Source organism: Manis javanica, chromosome 2 (genome assembly GCF_040802235.1).
Source record: "Manis javanica isolate MJ-LG chromosome 2, MJ_LKY, whole genome shotgun sequence".
Lineage (NCBI taxonomy): Eukaryota > Metazoa > Chordata > Mammalia > Pholidota > Manidae > Manis > Manis javanica.
The window spans coordinates 128977906-129000059 of record NC_133157.1 but is presented as its reverse complement, the minus strand read 5'-3'; positions in this window follow the sequence as shown (position 1 = coordinate 129000059).

The window sequence follows — 22154 nt, the reverse complement described above, 5'->3', positions numbered from 1 at the left end:
ACAGCCTCTGCTGCTGTTGTGGAATCTGGTTACAGTGCTCCAATTTTCTCGCACAGGGACCATCGCACAAGACTGAGGGCATGTAGATTATAGATTGTGAGGTGAAAAACCTGGAGTGTTGGGAAAATGAAAGTTCCATGACTAGGATCCTCAGCTGTTGCTAATCTTGCCCATTGTGTCCGTGTGATGATGTAACACATAGCTACTCTGCAGGTGCATGTTTGTACACTCATTTGTAATCAGCCATTACTGTTAGTATTGCTATAAAAAGAGCTCCCCCAGTGCTAAGAGCCAAACCTAGAGAAGAGAGCAAGAGAGCAAGAGAGAGGGGAGCAGAGGCTGGAGGTGAGGGCAGAGCCTGGAGCGGAGGCAGAGCCTGGGGCAGAGGCTGAGCCAGAAGCAGAGATGGAGGCAGATGGGATTGTAGCGCTAGACTGACCACTGTGAGAATAAAACATGGTATGAGCCCCTTTATTCTCAACATTCCATTGTTGTTATTTGGTCTCACCAAATCCAGAATGAACTTGCCCGGAGCTGAAACCCTCAGGTGAGATATCACTGATTGATGGGATTGTAGGTGATTTTGGTACTTCTGTTTACTTACGAATACTTTCTCTAAATTCCTACAAAGATTAGGTATCACTTATATAAAGAGAAACAACAAATACTTTTTAAAATATTTTTCTAATCATAAAGACAGTAAATATTAATTTTTAAAGGAACTGAATGAAATAAGGAGCTATCCCTTCATAGTGTCTAAGTATGTGATCCCTCAGGGAATAACAGAAATTTTGCAGGAACTCTTTCCCCAGGCTCAGAGAGTGTAGTTATCTACATTAAACAGGAGCACAATGCAAGCAAGAAGGGCCAATACTTTGCAATTTGCATTGAATTGGTTGAGAAATGTGCCTTTTGGGTCCTTGAAACTTTATCAAATGTCAGTGTCATATACAGATGTAAAACAGTAAATTATGAGTGAATGAGTGTTTATCCCAGAATGACGATGCTCCTTCATATCTGAAAAAATGAAGCCTGTGGTACAAGAAATGAAACATGTCCTCTTTTTGCATGATCTACTAGGAGCAGAACCAGGAGACAGGCTTTAAGAGAATCAATTTGACCTAAGTAATGAAAAAAGATGTGTGCTCGTATTATACTTGTTTTTCTAATTCATCTGATCTTGAATTCATGAAACCATCCATAGAAGGCCCTACAGAAGCCTTTTACTTAACAGATAAATCAGTTTGAGAAAGGAGAGAGATAAAAATACCCCTCCGCCCCCACACAGCATCAACTAATAAAGGATCAGGGTGTCCTGCCTTCCCAGTTTCATTAAATCCAGGTACCTCTAGCCAAGTAGGTGTAAACTATAGAATCAAAGAACTAGAAAGGCTTCACAGACTGTCTGATGCAATCACCATCTTTTACAGATGAAGAAACAGAACCCCTACACAGGTGAAAAGCCTTGTCCAAGATCACACAGTAAGTTAATGCCAATCAACTTGAGAATTCTGATCTGACTTCTGGGCCACTCTCATTTCACTACAACACACTGTTTTGCAGTGAAAAATGCCTCCTTCGATCTCTTTCAATTATGCGTCTAGTCACAGAACGTCCCCACTGACCATAGCCAATGAGCCTGGAGCACAGGTATAGTAAATAACACATTCTCTAAAGATACCGTCTTTCTGTGCAATGTATTTTTATCAACTCTGATAGGTCATTTTCACTTCAAGCATTATAAAACACCTTTTCAAGTTAATTCTAAGGAACTCAAAGATATCATTACCCAGCAAGACCTGTGCCACTAAAATCATGATATATTTTATAGAAAGGTAATGATTTTTTCCAGCTAAAAGCCACAGGCTTCTCATAGATATCAAATGTAGGTTAAATGGGATTTTTGTGGTCTACTAGGAGAGATCATAAATACACACAAAAGCTAAAATACATCCAGGTAGTAAATCAGCTATATATCACAAAAATCTAGAAATATTTTCAGTGGGGAGGGCAGATACAAGAACAAAATATGTATAAGAATATCTAACATTTATTGAGCACATTCACTGTGCTAGCAGGTTATACACATCATTACATTTAATCTTCTATATAGCCTGATGAGGTAGGTACAATTATTTCCACAATTTACAGATAAGGACTAAGGCGCAGAGAGTTTAAGCAAGTTGACTAAGGCAGATTCAGGATTTTAACAGAGACAACTTGGTTCTATAGTCCAAGCTCTTAACAACAATGAGGAGAAATATGATTTATGAAATCAGAGAGAAAAAGAATAGCTGAGAATTTTAAGAGTGAAGTCCTAAATACTGCTTTTTGTAGTATCTCCCTTTTTATCTACAAGCCTGGAGGATTCGTAAGTCACATTTAAACACATTTATGACAAACAGATTCCTAAACGTTGATTTTGTTGGCTCTTTCGTGGACAGTGTGAGGCCATCTGTGTTAATGAGATTTTAGTACGGCCAGTTCACTATGGATTTAGTGAAGGAACCACATGGAAAAGACACAGGAGCATTGCAGGAACCATGGGAACTTCAAACAAGGAGTCAGGACTCCAAGACGTTTGGGGAGAAGCAGAGTTTATTAGTGTTATCACTGGTTCCGTGGATTCATATCCAAAGGCTGAGCCCCAAGCGCAGCAGGGCCATGCCTTTCACGTGTTCACTACAAGTAAAAGGTGAGTCCGCCCCCAGGAAATGTTTCAGTGGGAGCAATTAGGTCACTAGAGGTGTAGCCAGGATGTAGTTATGTTGTAACCTATCTCTGTAAAGGTTACCCGGATACTCCACTGTAAATTAATGGACCCACATGACTATGATTAACAAACACGCTTTTCTATATCACTGGGTTCCGGGGTGGGGGGTGGGGGGGGTGCATTGTTTCAACCTCAAGCACCCTGTTATTCCTCAATATTCCTGAAGCCTCAACAAAACCTTTGTCCCTTTCCTTGGCTTCCTGCCTCAGAGAACACACAAAAGAACCTTCCCAGCTTTTACTTCCAGGGCCTCAGAATCCAACGGAGGAGATGGGCATGTATGCCTCTGATGAGCAGGGACATGCTAACCACTGACAGTAACTGATGGAATGTGATACCCGGAATGCTGTCTTGAGTGCTTTAGGTCATTGGTTCTAATCTTATGCATTTTGAAGATGAAGAGAGGTTGGTAAAGTCTCCAACAGATACTAGCTAAGTTCTTTGGAACTGTGCTGGCAAAGCCTATGAAATTTGAAAGTAGTAAATCTAAATACTATCATTCACAATGGCTACGATTGAGCCTTACTAAACATAGCACATCAGTTTTTTCCTGAAGGTCATAAATAATACCCGTGTTTTTCTCAACCTCCCCATCCATATTTCCTGAGCGACTATCACTCTGGTGAGTATTTTGGCAACAATTGTGTCAATGTGGTTGTAAAGATGTGGTTGTAACTCCTGGGTTCCTTCTCAGCTTCCCCCAGCCCAGACTGTTAGTGTTACTGTAGACACATACTTGGTCTCCTTTCCAGAAATAATTCAAGAACAGATGCAAAAAGCTCTTGAGCATTAAGAGTTTATTTGGAGATTTAGAATTTGAAGAAAGACAAGAGTACATGCCCAGAGAGGGTCAAACAATGGGGAGCCTTTTTATAGGAAGGGAGTTGAATATTCACTAAATGAGGTTAGGTTTCAAATGGAACATGGGGAGTCTTCCTGGAGTTTGGGCTTCCTCCACCTTCCTGTTGGGTGGTATCATGGTGTGGGGTTGGGGTGGGGGTGGGGGTGAGGGGAGGCATTCTATCAGTTACTATGTTAATGGATTTGGGGATGAAGTTAGGGTCACCTTCTCATGTTGGCACTGGCCAGTTTTGGCAGTCTGTTATCTATATTCTCATTTCACCTGCCGTGGGAACAGCTTGCAGGGAATTTGTAGAATAGAAGCAAGCATCTAGCTGAATGTAAACACCAGCAGAAGTCTCCTTCCCCCTTTCCTGCTATGTCTGGCTATCCACCTACTTAGTGCTGGGAAGATATGGATTGTCATCCCCTGACCAAAGACAAGAATCTCAAGAGAGATACAGCCTTCTACAGACTTCAACTTGGAAGGAATTCCCATTCATTCAACAGAAATATCAGGTGTCTACTGAGTGCCAGCACTGGGGATACAGTAATGAGCAAAATAGGGAGAGTTCCTGGTCAAATTAAAACTTCCATTTGAAGAAATCATTGTTAAAATCCTTAGACATGAAGTTAATATAATTAGGTAATAGCTCTGAACTTAGATCTCTCAGCAAGCTGACAGGGTAGGAAAGGTGGCTAGACTGGGCCTCATTAAAACTAAACAAATAAACACCAAGCTTCTGAAAGAAATGCCGAGGGTGTTGGGGTGTGGGGGATCCAATGAGTGTGAGATCAGGAAGGGGCAGAAGCAGAGCAATGGAGCAGGAAAAGCTCTAAATTGGATGTCAGGAAACTTGAGTTTGTGTCTGGCTGGCAGCTGCATGGCCTCAGACAAATTGTTCAAGCTAGTGCTTCTAAAGCCAAAGCATGAATCAGAATCCTCTGGAGGACTGCTTAAAATGCAGATTGCTGGGCACTACCCCTCCAGTTTCAGATTCCCTATGTGCAGGGTGGGGCCTGAGAATTCATACTGCCAAACACTAACCAGGAGAGGCTGATGCTGCTGGTCCCAGGATCAAACTTTGGAACCCACCAGGCCTGCCTGGGCCTGTTTCCAAATCAATGAAGTGAAAAAGGAAAGCAGGTAATCTCAGCTCTCCTCCTGTTCTAAAATTCTCTGAGATGAGCAAGCCGGGAAAAAAACAAGCCGTCCCTACAGTAGCAAGAGAATTACCCCATGACAGTGGGCGCAGCAATTTCAGGAAGCCACAGCTGAACCTGCTGTCAGGGACGAGCACACTAGTGGTTCAGCGGCCCAAAGCCCGACATCTAGACAGACAGCGAGCCTGGACTCTAGGCAGTTACAGCGCAGGCCAGAAACGAGCGGTTCCGACCACTTGCTAAAAAACAAAAATGAGAAAAGCACAAGAAATACCAGAGTATTATCAGTCAAAATGATGTCAATTTAGTAAGAGTCGCAGGCAGTTTGTGAGGAAGGCACAGGCAAAAGGGACTGAGGTGTGAAGCTATTTGAAACAATAGGAGAACTATTTAAAATGATATGTTATCCTATTTTAAATGCAAAGCTGTTGTTCATTTTTGTCATAAATAATAGCTGTGTTTTTCTCAAACCCCCCATCCATATTTCCTGAGCGACTATCACTCTGGTGAGTATTTTGGCAACAATTGTGTCAATGTGGTTGTAAAGATGTGGTTGTAACTCCGGGGTTCCTTCTCAGCTTCCCCCAGCCCAGACTGTTAGTGTTACTGTAGACACACATTTGCTAAGTACCTGATATGTGCATTATGTACTTTTGTCCACCCTTGACACTTTGATATGCTTCTCCATGAACATGTTGGCTATGCTTGGGATTTTGGTAGGAAAGAAGTATTAAAAAATTATGTATAAATGCCTGAGCCTATTCAAGGGTCTGAGAGCCCTGTGTTCACTTTATACTTGTTAGTTTGTATAAGTAAATGCAGTAATAAAGTTTGAGTCTTTGATATTCCTTGACTATTTGGTCTGTTCCCCCACATTTATGAATAAGTATATATCTCTTGTAACCATAATGTTTATGTGAGAGTTTGTAAAACTGGTATAACTAAGGATCACTGAAAAAAATTGATTAAAAAATATATATTTATTAATATTTATAATTAATTGAGCTTATATATACATATCATACATATATATGTAATTAAACCTACATAAGTTTCTTAATAAAACTTATATAACTTTACATATAATATTTATGTACTATTTCTTCCACATTTTCTCCCCTGTTCCCTCACAAACAGTTTTATATAGTAAAAAATCTTGTTTTTAGATGAAAGCCTTATTTAGTATATATGTATACATATATATATATATATATATATATATATATTCAATTACTTCTGTGGTTAAAAATATCTTTGGAGCAAAGTCAACCTAAGTTCCAATTTTGGCTCTATCGTTTGGTGGCCAAGAGATGTTGGGCAAGTAACTTGACCCTCCTAAACTTTGGTTCCCCCGACCCAGGGAAAATTGGGGTAAAAGTATTTACCTCAGACAGTTATTGTGAGGATTACATGAGTTAATGTATAATAAAGCACTACATTCAGAAAATGGTGGCTATTATTATAAAACAATGTGACATGTTTTTTCATTAAAATATTTAATAAATTATGTATAGGAGCTTTAATAAATATTATATTGACATAATCAGTTTCTAACTTAAAAAATTGGTCCCTATTTCCAAGGTTAACTTCAAAAATATTGTGCAACTGCTAGATGGATCTGAAGAGGGGAAATGTTTATAAACATGGTAACCTAACAAGCAATGACCTTAACCTAAAGGAAACTGGATTCATTTTATGAATTTGCTAGCTGGTCTTTCCTGTTAGATCTTTAGCCATAAGTTATAGCCAATAATTCATGTGTGAAATGGTCCTTTTTACCCATATCTCTGACCTTAACTACTGGCTCTTTGTATTCTCTCACCACCACTTTCTGCATGACGTCCCACTGCCTTTCTGCTATTTTCATGCACAGCTGTCTTCCATATTATTATGCCTGGTATCATCCAGTCACATTTACAGATAGCTTAAGGCGCTGTATTCACCTACTGTGTACAAAGCATGCAAAAAGACCCAGCTTTTGCTGTAAGCAGCAATTCTCATCTAAGGTCTTCAATTTTATGTTTGGTTAATAATTCATTAGTATATTAAATCGGCAAGCTTTTAGAGAAACACTCCATGGACCAGGAGTGGGCTGAACACTCTGGGGGGCTATGTGGGAGTAAAAACATGATCTTAGAGTCTAACAGGAGAATTAATATCTAGATGCACATAACAATCCTAAGTAGAAAGTAGGATGCGGCAAGTATCACCAAGGAGAGCTCCAAGCTAACACGGATCTGTGGTTCAGAAGACAGAGTCCCTCCCTGTGAGGAGAGGCCTAGGGAGGCAGGCTGGAGCAAGGAACACGGAGCTGTTGTAAGGTTTTGTATTTCTCTATAACTGTGTAAGTTGAGAGAGGAAACTTTTAGATGAAGGGATGATATTTATAAAGATATTGACATATAAAATTAGGTGGGGTTTCCTCTGGTCACAGGTAACATAGGACATGGAAAGGAGTGGATAATATGGGTTAATAATGCCTAACATTTGCTAAGTACCTGATGTGTGCTTTACATACTTTTGTCTATTCTTTCATTTAATCTTCAGAACAACCTTATAAAGCTAAGTATTCACTGAAATCAGCACACTTTCCTATCCCTGGAAACAATACTGCAATCAGGCAGATACTTATTCCTGGAAGATAAGACTGTGAAGAACAGAAACTCACTCTAAGATCCTCACCTCACGGCATCAGCCAATCCAAAGCTGTTCTTGTAAACTGCCCAGTCCCAAACTCCCCTGTCTTTCCAACCCACCTTAAAATCATGCAGTCCAGGCCCTAAAAGCTCTGACATCCCCTTAGGAGACACTACAGTCCTTGCCAAATGGTGATCTCTCCTTTGCAGCAGTTAAGTCTAATAAACTCCTCTGTGCTTGATATCAGATGTTTTTCTTAAGCTGTCTTTTGAAGAGCCAGCTGTTGGCATAATAATATTATAGTCCTATTATTACAGATGAGAAAACTGAGGCACCAAAAGGTGAGCTGACCTGTTCAGTGTTTCAAAATTAAATGGCAGAGATGGAACCAAAACTCAGATCTCTCTGTTGCTATAGTCTAAGCTCTTAACCAGACAGTGGAGGCTGTAAATAGCAACTTAGAAGTTGGGATATTTTTGGTACCCAAAAGGATGTTCCTCCTCCTCCAGCCTTTCTGCCCCCCACTTGTTTGCCCCCTATCCTGTACCCTCTGCATCACTAGCAAGGGGCCACATAGCCTCTGTGTCCACACTTCCAGATACGGACCTTGGTGATTCAGAAGAGTCTCTTGCAGGGCTCAGCTAAATTAGGCACTATTTAACACTGGGCTTTTTAAATGAAAAGAAGTCCACATATTAGGAGCAGGGACCCACCCCATATTCCTTCATCCCTAGCTCAAGAGAAGAAGATTTTCCAGAGTCTTCTAACTTCTTAGGATGGAGTTAACTTACGGTGTCATGATTTTAATCATTGTATCTATACCATGGTTTGGCCTAGAAGGACCCATGATTTTCCTTCTGAGGTAACCAGGCAAATAGAGTTGTACCTTCAGACATCTCCTGATGCTACCAACTACCTCCAGTTAGTACCCAAGGTTCAGGTGCTAATGCTGAATTTCCTAACTTCTGTTCATCAGAGCATAGCCAGCTTCTCACTGATCCTTTCCCCACAGGTATTACTTTAGAAGCAGGGAGCACGGTAGGGACTGGGAGGGCATGAAGGAGGGTAAAACTCATCAACTGATTTCCTCCTGAGACTCAGGCAGAGGACTGGGATTCTAACTTCTATTTGACCAGTTCTTTTTTAAATTTAATAAGCAAGAACATCCTTCTGGCTGAGTCGTGCTGACAAGTAAAAGTTAACTTTCAATACACGATCACTTCTGAGTCAAAATATAATTAGAAATTCCTTGACTTCTGTCTTTTTCAAAGGGGAGAAACATTTACAGAGGAAATTTATCATACATAGCACAATATCTCATTTGTCTTTTTTTATTCCAGCTTCAAGTTTAGAAAGGCACCCAGAGAATTTTAAGAAGAATTTACTACTTGAAAGATACTAGCTTAGCTCCCAAATTCACATCAACCGTAAAACTTGAGCACCGAGTCTTCCACCAAAATCATTAACTTTTTGAAAAGGAGAGTGGAAGCAAGAACAGGTTTATAAAACTCCCTCCTCCCGGTTTATATTAATTAATTTAACAATTTAAATCCTCCAAACCATACAATTATTCAGACTACATTGTTCCAACTTCTGCATGAGAATTTCAAACTCATCAAAATTCTAACTGAAATTCAGATAAACTGAATCTATCTCCTACTGATTTTAACTCCAGTGATTATATTAAAAGAGAGAAAACAGGACCAGCCTGAGATGGTTTGTTCATAGTTTGCCCAGGTTCATGCCATCTTCTTACTAAGTCTTATAATTTTTCTCTATATAGATGTCAAACTCACTAGATTATAGAAGATAGAATCTCCTATCTTCATTTTTTAAAAAAAATTCAGACATCTACTTCTCTTTAATCTCTCAGCACCTTTCCAAATCACTACCATGCCCTAAAGCCTCCCCAGCTACCCGTTTGTTTCAATTGTACCTCTTTCAGCTCCCTGAAATGAAATTCCCCTAGGCCCAGAGATGTGAGCTCACTTTCAGAAACTAAGTACACTTCTATTACCTCCTCCCAAGTCTTGTACTTCACTTTCCTGAATAATTAACTAGAATTGTTTTTCCTTTCTGAGAAATTAATATCTCCCTGCCCTAGACCCACGTAGCAATTTATTGGTGCTTCTAGAACTTACTCCCTGCCTTGCTCCATAGCTCACTGTAATCTGCTTAAATGCAGGACCCAGGTATGAGTCATCTCTGTGTCCCTTCAGCACCTCTCACCACGTGAGTGGGAGTCCCATCGTTGTTGGTTGAGCTGTTGCTGAAATGACATTTTAAAAGAATAGTTCAGGATGATTAGTTGGGCTTATCATAGTGGCATGAGGGAGTGGAAACAAGGAGACCACTGAAGAAGCTAAGATGGGATCTTCGGGTGAGATCAGATGGGTCTAAACGAGGGTGGTGGCAATGGAAATGGAAGTAGAGCACCAATATGAGAGGCAACTTAGAGAACAGGCATGGCTGGCACGTAACTGGATGTGGAGTGAGGAAGTGCGGCTGAGATGACAAGCTGATGACCAAAAATTCATGCCTCCCTAGGGTATCATCAGGAAGTGACTGCCTAGCCAAGACTCCATTTCCCTCTCTCCTTGCACCTAGGTTGGACCACACAACTAGATTTGCCACTCAAATGTAGAAAGAAGGGATGTATGTGACTCTTGGTTGAAAGTGCATGAAAAATTTATTCCATCCACTAACCAGAAGGAGAGAATTCCAAGGTCCTGGAGGAAGGTGAACACATTTTGGAAGAATCCTAGATCCTTGAATATGGATAGGCTACTCACCAACTGGGAACTGAAAATATGGATACCGCAATTTATATGAGCGAGATGTAAACTGCTATTGGGTTAAGCCCCTGAGGTTTCTAGTTTATCTGTTAGAGGACCTGGTGTTATCTTACTGAAAATAGGAAGGAGCAGGAAAAGTCGTGGATGCATTGGGCTCCCCACTGGCATCCAGTACTTTGAAGAATGGTAGCCCTGTCTTAATATGATGAGAGATATTAGGAGGAGGACCATTTAAGAAGGTAAACCCAGCTGAAAGACATTATCCTGTGAGAAGAGCAGCAGAAACTGAGAATCAGAAGGCTCACCTCTAGACTCCGTTGCTCCTCTTAAAAAGTATGTCCTTTAACAAGTACCTGATTTTAGCCTCAGTTTCCTTATCTGGAGAACAATACATGGAGACAAGCCTTATAAACAGTAAATAGCTATTTCAGTATGAAATTGCATTATTATCTTATCACCCCCTTTAAAAACTACAGAGGACCTTACAAGTCATCAAGTGAGAAAAACACTAAGCCTCATAGAGCAGGTCCTACAACGGGGGCACCGCATTAACTCATATCATTTTCATGATATAGATACTTACTAACATCACCAATTTAATAGATGAACAAATTGAAACATAGATGGGTTAAGTAATCTTCCTAAGGTGACACCACTAGTAAGTGGAAAAGTAGGGATCAACCCCAGGCAGCCTGGCTCCCAAATCTCTGCTCTTTGCCACCAAAAAAGATGTCCTCTTGAGGTATCGTTTCATTTTAGATGTGGTAACTCAGGTCATGTCACACAGGTGGTTAGGCATTATCCTGTGAGAAAAGCACAGGATAATGTGCTCCCCGGGAAAATTGTACTTTCTCATAAAAGGCTGGTTCTGCATAAAATCACTGATCTGAGAAGGCATAAATTATGAAAGAAACTGAACCAGATATTTGAGCAGAATTTATGTTGATAGGAGAAAAAACAAAATGAGTTTTACCCTCCCCATATCTTGCAATTTTGAAACAGGAGGAATAAGCAGATGGATTTATTTAAATGTTTTCTAGGCAAACTTTTCCTGTGGCTCTAAGACATCAAAGTCCTTAAAGAAGTGAACTTCAGTCCCTTGAACCCCTCCAATGTAAAGCAGAGAAATGGCCCCAGAGTGATCACAAATCCAGATTAAGCTCAGCTCTCCTTCTGCAGGCACTGAGCCAGGGTCACCCACATGTGAAGAGCTGCCAGGAGAGCCCACAGCATGCCCCCTCCTCTTGGGCCTCCTGAGATATTTGTCCCTGAGGATCCTGAACAACATCCAAGTGGTTGATGCCAATTGAAACTCCCCTGGACAAAGTCACCTGAGACAAGACTTCCTCCAGATGCCTTCCGAAGCCACCGCACACAAGAGTGGCTTCTCCTGGTGCGAGACCATTCCTACTTGCTTGCTTTCCGATCGGAGAAGATGTCTGAAAGCTCCAGGGGCAGCATGGTTCTCCCCAGGACCAAGGGATGCAAGGATTCACACAGCTTATTCATCCCTGCTGAGCTGTTACATTCTCCTAAGATGTAGGTGGAACACTGCAGATGAGTTTCCACATGGCTAGTCTGCCCCTTTTCACTCCCACTGAGAAAGATGCAGCTCTATGGGCCTGCACAGTCACTTTTGAATATGTTAATCATCCTTCTACAGACTGCATATTTCCAACTATGCATGGACCTTGGGAAATTTAGGAAGACCCCAAAATCACGGCACACTGATGAAGATCTTTGATGCAACATGTCAGGAAATGATTAGATTCAACCAAGAAGAAAAAACAAATCATAAAAAAAGGAGAGGGTAAAGTACAGGGATGGGAGGCTCTACATGATGAAAATAAAGAGGCCAATATAGCAATTCCTGTCCCCAAGCCAGGGGTCTAGACGTACGCATAAAGCCTGCCCGCCTCACAGACTATTGCAGAAAGGCAGGGGAGACAGTTGGTCTCTCTTTGGACTTCACCACTTGCAAAGCCTCTCCTACGTCTTCCCTAATTAGCAGCCCATTTTATAGAAAACTGAGGTCAAATTGCTTAAGTGGTTTGCTCAAGGTCACAGAGTTCTAGACAGAACATGTCTACAATTCCAGCCCTGAACTCTTTGCCCCGCCCTCACTCCCTCTTGCATCACCATGACAATTTGTGAAAGAACACAGTTCCTGCTATCAACCAGCTGTATTGTCAAGGATGAATAGCAACTTCTTTAGGGCTCAGTGTCTTCACTTGGAAAACGAACTTACACCAAAAAAGAATGATCTACAGTTCTGAAAGTTTACAAATCTGTGTATCTATGAATTTTAACAAACCACTATTTTTTAAATTGCCAGTTATGATTTATTATTACATCATGAAATTAATTTAGAGGGTAGCCACCATTCCCTCTCTTTTTTTTTTAATAAAATAGAAAATGTTTGAATAGAGTATGATGGGGTTAGGCAGGGAAAAATGAAGTAGAATAGGATAGAAAAAACGCCAGCTGCTTCCATGAAGTGGCGGTGCATACTGGCCTGTAAAACTGTGTGTGCGTACTGAGTAACAACATGAAATTTATTTCTTATCATGGGACACAGTCCAAAGTGATCAAAGCTCAGATTTAAAGACTCACTTAACACATTATAGGAAAGTTTTTCTATATTCTCCAAATATATACACATTTGCTGGGTTTGGTGGTTAATTTTGGCTCTGGTTTGACTTTCTCTTCTCCCTTTGGCATCTTTCCTCTCGTGCCTTCCTCCCTCTTTCACTTGCTCAGCCTCACGCTCTTTGGGGAGGCTTCTGGCTGCTGCCAGAGAGGGGAGTTCGGAAGGAAGGGAAGGCGTCGAGGTGTTAGATGGAATTGCAGGTTCTACTAAGCTCATGACATCTGGTTTCCTGAAAGGGGAAACACAAAAGCTGAAGAAAGCCTGACTGGGCCGATGCTGACGGCCCTGGAGATTCTGGACAATAGTGTCATTGTCTGGGAGGGACTGGGCTATAATTAAGTAGTCTCCCGATCTCTCACCTTACCTTTGCAGGGGGTGATTGATGTAATGTGACCCGAGTCTCCAAATAAGGGTCTCTCAGAAGGCTCGGGAGCTGAAGGAGGTGAGGGTTGTATTTCATAAGGCTGACTGCTCAGGAAAAATTGTCTAAATTCATACAAGGAATGGAAGTTTGAGGAGGGAATTGAGGACTAGGGCTTCCAGTCTGTTGCTCAAGGCTACTCTCTCCCAGAAAGAATTGCCCCCTCTAGTTCAAACTTAGGCAAGAAAGACAGGAGCTCATGGCTCCGGATGGAGCTCCATGACTCTAGAGCTTCCCATGGGAGATTTCCAGTCGTTACCCTTTCTGGAGCCTCTTGGGTACAAAGACTCTCACTTTCTGTGTAATTTAAAATTTAAGTCAAGGTCAGTGGCTAGAAAATGAAGCTCTCTATGCTATCAGATGCTCAGTCATTCGATGTTTGAGATGCAGGTCAGTAAACACATTCAACCATGACATACAATTCTAACTCATCTGGATGGAAACGTGAGCTGTGGCACCTAATTCCTTCTATCAGCCTGGTCTCAAGGCAGCTTGGTTTAGAATCATGTCCAGGAAATTATTAATAATGAGAAAACATCATTCACAGCAGCCACAGTCTATTAAAGGGATGTGAAAGGTAAGCACCATCTCATGGGCTCTGCACAAATATTCTCTTCTGGGCTCTTAATGACTATACCAGCATTTCCTTCAAGAGGTTGCAGGTGGAGATGAGATGAGGGTGGCCCTAGGTTCTCCCTGGCGCCCTGCTCTGAGCTCTGCATACCAGGGATCACAGTGTCCATTTCAGATCTACCTGACAATGACTCCTTGTCAGGTGTACTGTGTTAAGCAGCCCCTACAGTTTTATAAAATGGGTGACCTGCTGCTGACCTATTCTGTGTCACTGAAGCTTAGGAGCAGTCTCTCTGGCTAAATACTTATGGGCCCCATGATAGGTTGTAATAAAGATTATAAAGGTGCAGCCAAGTCTAATAGCTCGTAACTGCCTCACAGCTCAAGGAGCAGTTCCTGTTAGAGGAGCATGGGTGAGCCCCTTCAGGGAGGTCAGGTCACCAGCAATGATCCCAGAGCTGCCCTCAGACAACCCCTCCTGACTCCTATCCCTCCAAAGAAAGCCAAATGGTCCATCAGAGCCAGCCCCACATTTTTCAGAAAACAAACCTTTCCTTAATCAATTCCCAGATCCAACGGTGGCTGCAACAAATTTCCACAGGCAAAACTTCATTTTATCATTGAACATGTATTACCAGGAATTAAATGCTTTTGGTTGGGCAAGGGACATTAAGCATCACTCTTGCCCCAACCACAGTCAGATAAGGTAAGCACATGCAGATAAGAGAACCAAAGCACTAAAGACACACTTAGATTAGATAAAATCAACATCGAGTCACCGTGTGAGACAGGAGGTTCAGCACAGATGACAGGAAAGACTGCTCTGCAGTTTGGAAAGGGTACTAATATTTTTCAATGCCTACTATGTGTCACGTGCTGTGTTAGGTATTATATAGCTTTATCCCATTTATCATGCCTGTGGGGGAAGGTATTATCTCCTTTGAACAAATGAGGAAGCTAAAGGCTAATTTAGTTTTTTGTTTTGCTTTGGTTTGGCTGTTTTGTTTTTGTTTTTCCAGCTTCATAAAGGTATAATTGACTATTAAAAATTGTATACAGTTATGCATGCAGCTTGATGATCTGACATATTGTATACATTGTGAAATACCACAATCAAGCTAAGAGGTATGACCCATCACCTCACACAGTTACCTTTTTCTTTTTTATGTGGTATCAGTGAGTTTTAAATAACTTGCCCTGGTATCAATGGCCTATTGGTCAGTAAACACATTCAGATTAAGTGTACAGATTAAATGAGGTGATGCAAGTAAACTCTTAGAACCCTTGGTTTAAGGCCTAGTAGGGGCTGTTTGGTGACTGCTTAGGTTTCCCTCACTTTGAAAAGTCAGGGACTGTTACCTAATGGGGGACAGTCCAGAAGGCAGTCTGGATGCAGGAACGAAATTTCATAGCCCATTGCTCTCTCTAGTATGGTTTGCTTATGTTTGTCTGCCTGTCTGTTTATACCAGTCCTCATTTTTTGAGATATTATGAGATGGTTAAAAGGGGAAAAAATGCATTTCTAAAATTCAGGATCAAGAAAAACTAGAATATGGGAAGACCAGGCCAAGAGCACAGAGACAGAGACCATCAGCGACTGGGCAGCTGCTGCAGTTCAACCTCAGTTCACTGAGACCCTAGTTTCCTGGACACCAACACAGAGGGAGGCTTGATGAGTTCGCCAGTTTTCCTTGTTCAAGAGGAAGGAAGTGTGCCAGTTCCATAGAGTCAGTAAAGTTGTCCTTAAATTTTTCCCGAAAATACATTTCACACATGGAGCTTCATATTAGAAGACTGCATATAGATAATGTCCTCAACAGAAAATGCAGTGACAACTTCAATAGTGTGCTTGTAATTTCTCTTAGTGGAAGCCAACAGGATAGCAAAGCACAGCTTAGTGAGAGCAGTCTCCTGGAAGCCGAGCAAGGTGGCCCAACTACATCCTTCCTGAGGTTTGACCAAATAATGAAGAATAGAATATCTGAAGAAATGAATGGACCTTTCAGTAGTCCTCCACAAAGAGCACTTTCTATATAGAAATAAAGGAGGGGTCAATCAGGGCCTACCCCACCCTCCAATGCCCCCTCTTCTAAGGGATCTACTGTACCATGTCGCCATGACCCCATCCGCCCCGGACACAGGTGGTCAGCACAGGGCAGGCATTCCATCAGATGGCCAGACAGCTCTGAGCACTGGCTTGAAAGAGGAGTGGAGCCAATCAAACTGTTCACTGGGCCCTGTTCGGAATCAGGAGTGTTTTAAGGACAGGGGTAGGGAAGATTGTGATGGCCAAGTACTGAGGTTGAGGGAGATGGAAGTAGATACCAATGTAATCAGGAAAAGCATCCTGGGGAAGAGTAAGAACAAAGCACATCTACGCACGGAGGAAGGAGTGCGAGAGACGGTGCAGGTCCTGAGACAGATCATGATCACATACTTTCCCCAAAAGCTGCCTTGGAGCCAAAACCACCTCCCATTTCCAGACTTGGCTATGATGAGAGTCTTATTTTTGGATTCCTGGGAGAGCCCTGGATTCTTATAATAAACACTCATTTTCTCACAGTTGGATGGGTCTTTATTCCATGATGAGACCACAGACTTTTAGTAAGAGTTGACAAGACAGGTCTCTAGATTACAGGCTCCATACTGCTGAGTGAGGGCAGATCCAATACAAGAGAGATCAAAAGCAGATGGTAGAACACACAACAACCTGGATGAGTCCCCAAGGCCTTATGCTGAGAGAAAGAAGGCAGGCTTAAGAGGTTACACACTGCATGACTCCATTTATACATTAGTCTTGAGAAGACAAAATGGTAGTGAAGGAGAAAGATCAGGGGCTCCCAGGGGCAGGGCTGAGGGAGACTGAAGGAGTTTTCGGGATGAGGGAACTGGTCTGTATCCTCACTATGGTGTTTCCGCTGTGTTTAAAGACCTGGAACTGTAAAAAGAAAAGGAAAAAGAAAGGGAAGAAGGGAGGGAGGGAGGGAGTCATTATGCTCTCGAGTGAAAAGGGTCACTAAACAGCCAGAGCAGGAGGTCCAACTCTCAGCAAAACTGCCCTGGCGAAAGCTCTCCCCAGCGCTCTGAGCTTGTCTTTTCATCCCTCAGTACTGCTTTCTCTTCTTTCTGGCCGGCAGTGCCTTCATAACAAAGTCAAGCCGAGGAAATGAGTAGTGAGGGTGGAATTTCAGATGCCAGCCAAGAGGGGAGGGAAGTTTTGACAGCTGGGATCAGAAGGTCTTGCTGTGCCTCCTAAAATCATGCTGTTAATATGGAAAATCCTCTCCTCTTCCTACAGATGATCTAGGTATGAGAAGAAGCAAGACAATCTAGAGGCAGCACTAAAATTTCTCAGGGATAAAGAAAGAAAAATCCCTAAGCAGGAAACAGACTGAATATGAAGATAGAGAGAATTAAGGCGAAAGCAGTTTTTGGTCTAATTAGGTTGTTTATGTCAGGATTTGGGGGTTGGAATCATGGGCGGAAAACAAAGGCCTTAGCCTCCTCTAATTTAAGCTCCTTAGGCCTTCTCCACGAGGCAAGAAGGGGCTGTCTACATGGTCCGGCACAGCTGCCTGGCATTGACCAACGATGACACCTGCTTTTCATCACTCCATTCCCCATATAGCTATTTCCTTCAAGAACCTTGCATAGAAGTATGGCCAGGGCAGGACAGATATTGGACATTTCTGTGTTCCCTGACCAGAGGTCATCACAATACTACCTAAACATGTCATTTATAATGATGCTGTCCTATCGCTGTAGATAGTCTAGTGCCTATCACAGTGGTTTGTCACACAGCACACAGCCAGTAACCAGCACTTATGGAGCAAGGGGGGAAAAGGGAGGCAAACAGAGAAAGAGAAGGAGCAAGCAGGGAAGAAGGGCAGAAGGAAGGCGAGCCATCAGCAGCCTAAGGCTCACTCCCTCAGCAAACATGCTGCGTGGGCCTGACAGCCACTCCTTCACCAGGGACTTACTGAGGGCTGAGCCAGAGATCTCCCTTTCACCTCTGCATATGCACCCCCATCCTTGTCCACCCTGCCCTGAGTCCTGGAAGAGCAAACTGTATGTAGACTGCACCAGTAGGGCACACGGGTGGCTTCAGTCACTGGGAAGCACCAGCAGGTAATAAGGGAGGGAGGAGAGTAAGATCAGAGAATTGGTTCCCCTGCTTCCTCTCCAAATGTGGCCACGGACAGGCTGCAGCCATGAATCGAGTGGCCCTGTTCTCCCAGCCATGGGTGCCTCTGGGTTCCAGCAACCCCTCCCCTTCCTGCCTTCAGGCTTGGGCTCCCTGCTGTTGCTAGCTTGGGGTGCTGAGCTGTACCTTCTGGTTCCCTGCCTCCTACCCAGACTTTTGCAAATAATTATATTAATAAACTTTGAGTTATAGCTTTGAGGCTACCAACTGCTTTCTGTAGGGACCCTGACTCATACCAGCACCACTCAAGCACCAGGCACCTTGCTAATCTCTGGGACTGCAAATATGGATTAGACACAGTTCCGCCAGGAGCTCACTGTGCAGCAGGCAGCCACCTAATAGCAAATTCTAATGCAGGCTGGCATGTGCAGTGAGGGTGCCAGGCACAAGGGAGAGCTTTTCAAAGCCAGGTAGGCTTTTTTTTGCCTCTCTGCAAAGCGGAGAGCTCTGACTGCCCACTGCCCACTGCCCAAAATCCAGAGGGAATACTTACTCAGAGCTCATCTTGCCAAGTTGTTTACTGGTTCCTGGAAGACAAAGGAGAAACCTTTTTGGGGCTTCCAATTTTAGTTGCAGAAACAAGAGCAAGTTCAACATGAAATCTAGCTGTTCAACTGATGAGATTCTTCAGGTTCTCCAACTGGTTCAGTACAGCCTTTTTAATCAGAACTTTTAGCTTCTGATTTCCCTTCAGTTATTTTTGCTAATTTCTTAAATTTTTGACATAAGAAGTATCACAGTACTTTTATTGTAAACAAATAGGGTTTTACTTTTCTCATATAAGAAGAAAGTTACAGATAGGCTGTTACTGGCAGTATTTCAAGACGGAGATTCCTTCTGCATTCAGCCCCACCAGCAGCAGCCTGCTAGCTTTTCCTCCCATGCTTGCTGCCTCATGGTCACAGGAGGACAGCCGTACCCCAGGCATCAGGGACAGGTTCAAGGAGAGAAGGTGATAGGTACCTTTTATCCAGAAAGCAAAGACATTTTCAGATATCCCAAGCTGACTTGCCCTGCATCTTATTGACCAGAAGTAGTGCACATCACCCCCCACGGTAAGCAGTGCTGGGAAATTTAGTATCTGGATCTCATTTTTGTGCCTAGTAATCCTCTTTTCCTGTAATTTTCAAGTTCATTTCCCCCTTTTTCATACCTAGCACAATCTCTGCTTACCAGCTCACCAAAGAGATGTTTCTGGGTCCTAAACATGGGACTCAACTGGCAAAATTGGGCTGGTGGCTTTCAGTTATCTGTCAACTTCCCTCTTTATTAGGAGATAGTGGCATGTCCTGACAGACAGCAGAAGCTTTAGCTATAATGACCCTGTATGAAATAAAAGAAGACCTGTGTTAGTGTATAAAATAATAGCAATTATATCCTGGAGGCTCTAAACTGTAACTTGAACAGGATCCTCAGATAAGTAGCAAGAAAAGACTCACAAGTTTTTACAGAGGGTAGATGCTAACTCTGCAGGTCAGGCAGGTCTCAGAAGCATTGGCAAAGGAGATGGGGAAGAGCACATACCATGAGGCTGGCCACCCACTAGCCATCTGCCATCTCCCATGGTCATCGTCTCCCAAGCCACTGAAACGTACGGACACAGTGTAGCGGAAGGGTCCCAAGCAGAAGCTCTGGAGCCAGACCTGGCACTACGCCTTCCTCGCACCACGATCCTTGTCAAGTTATTTGGGCCAGTTTCCTCAGCTTCCCCATGTACAAACAGAGATAATAACAGTACCTGCCTAATGGGGTTGTGAAGATGAAATGAAATATACATATAAAACACTTTAACAGTGTCTGACTCAGTGTGCTGCATGCCCTGCTCCCAACACATACACACACACCACCACTACTAACACCATTACAAACTTATTCAGGATCTGGGTGGAGCACTGACATCGTCCACTGCACAGAAGCACTCAAAAATGCTTGTTCTCATGAGATGTCCCTGATCATGAGCCACCCCTGTTCCTCATGAGGAGAGTCACAATGAATGAATTAGGAGGTGTTCTCCATGAGAAGATTTACAGCAATAAGACAGGGCACAGTAAATAAAAGCAACAGATTAGTGCAATATTACTAAATCTCATCATTTAAGTTCTCACCTGACAGATTTAACCAATGAGATGTGTCTCTTCTTGGTGGATGCACTTGCATAAGTACCATCTAAATCAGGTCTGCGGAGAATCAAGTGACCTGATGGAGATCTATCTTCTGGCTCCGTGGCAGCAATCCATGGAGAATTTGGAAAGATTTGTGCCAGGAATCAGAGAATGGAATGTTTGTCTTGAATTAACTAATTTTTATAATCAGTGTACTGTGAATGATATGCTCTCACCAAGTAGATTTGTGACCTGCCTGAAGTAAAAACTATGTTCCAATTTATACAGTCAATCTATTTGGTATTATGAGGGGTTGCAGCAATTTTAACACATCGGTAAAGATGGAAATCAGTTTATTTTCCTTACTGCTTGGCAGTAAGCTTTGTAAACAAAATAAGGATATATGGGGCTTCCAGGGCCAGGCCAGCCTTTTACTTCACGGCTGCTGGCTGAGGACAGGGTTTGTCCCCCTAGAGATTCCACTGTCAGAGACCACAAGACCACACAAGACCAAGCCAGCTAGCTGCCCCCGGCCACTATGCTCTTGAGTTCTTGGGAAGAGTTGGGTCTTCTTCAGGGCAGGCCTGTTTCTGGGTTGATGGGCTGGAACTGAGCTTTGCGAGCATCTCAGGTATTGCCACACATCTTATCTCACCTAGCAGAGGAGGTTAGGCAGATATTGGCCTTCCTACTTTAAAATAAGGCATCTGAGGCTTCAGTATAACAAGGGATTTGCTGAGGGTAAAGGTGAGACTCAAATTCTGTTTTCTGATAGTAAATCCCGATTTTTGTCTATGAATCCACAAGGTTATTTAATAGTTTAATCTTTGTGTAAACCCGCCCCTGTCCTGAGAAGATGAGAACATGAGCTCACTGAGACAAGTAGGGGTCTTCCGAATAGAGAGAAAGGGAGAGCAACGTCCCTCCCTTTGTCCAAGTGAGGCACAATGCGTTCAGAAGCAGGGAGGCTTGCAGCTGCATGGGGAGACTGCCAATTTCTGGTTGAGACAGAGAAATCCGAAAAGAGCAGCACTTACACTGACAAAAAAGTACTGGCAAGGAGCCAAACAGCACATCTGAAAGTTTTCTTGAAATCATTAGAGAGTTGAGGTGACAGGGCACTAAGACAGGCTTGTTTTGGACCACAAAGCAAACCTTAACAAATTTAAAGGAGTGGAAGTCACACAAAGTTTATACCCTAACCATAGCAGAAATAAATTCACTTTGTGAAAGAGGGATCGCAACCAGAGTATAACTAGAAAGTTGAGGACTCCAAGCTGGGAGGAGAGCTCAGTGGGCTTTTCCCTGGTCTCAAAGCCTGTGCTGCACATGCCTGTGAGGCAAAAGCTTTCCGATTCACCTGCAGTTAAAGCAGCAGGAAAAGTCCTTGGGGTTGTAGCATTCCCTCCCATCCAGCAGGAAGTACCTAAGCTTTGCTTTGACTTGAGATGTAGATACAGAGAAATGCAGTGAAATATAGACCAGAGTCAGGGATCCAAACCCAGGGCCCCTGCTGACCAGGCCCTGCTCTTTCCTCTGACAGATCACACGCTTCAGGTGACACAGTGTGGTGACTCAGCCCTCGGGCCTTAAGGGGCTCAAGAGCCATGCTCAGTCCTTGCTCCATTGCTCACTAGCTATGTGGTGATGGATATATTACTTACCCTCTCTAAACTTCATTTGCTCATCTGTTAAGTGGAGATAGCAATCGTATCTATCGCAAATGGTTTTTGTGAAAATTAAATGGAGATGATGTAAGAAAGTACTGAGCACAGGCTGTGCAGACCCTAATAAGCTCTCAATAAAGATAGTTATCACCATTACCATCCGTTATTATTATCCTTAGGAAAAAAATTCTCCAGGGAAGCTCTCCATAAGGCTAATATACTTGTGCTGTTTAGAGACTATTTATTTAAATTGGGAACCTGGCAAGAGATATAAAATCTGTAGGTAAGAAGAAATTAAATCTGCTGTGGTTTTCCATCTTCTCCCTGG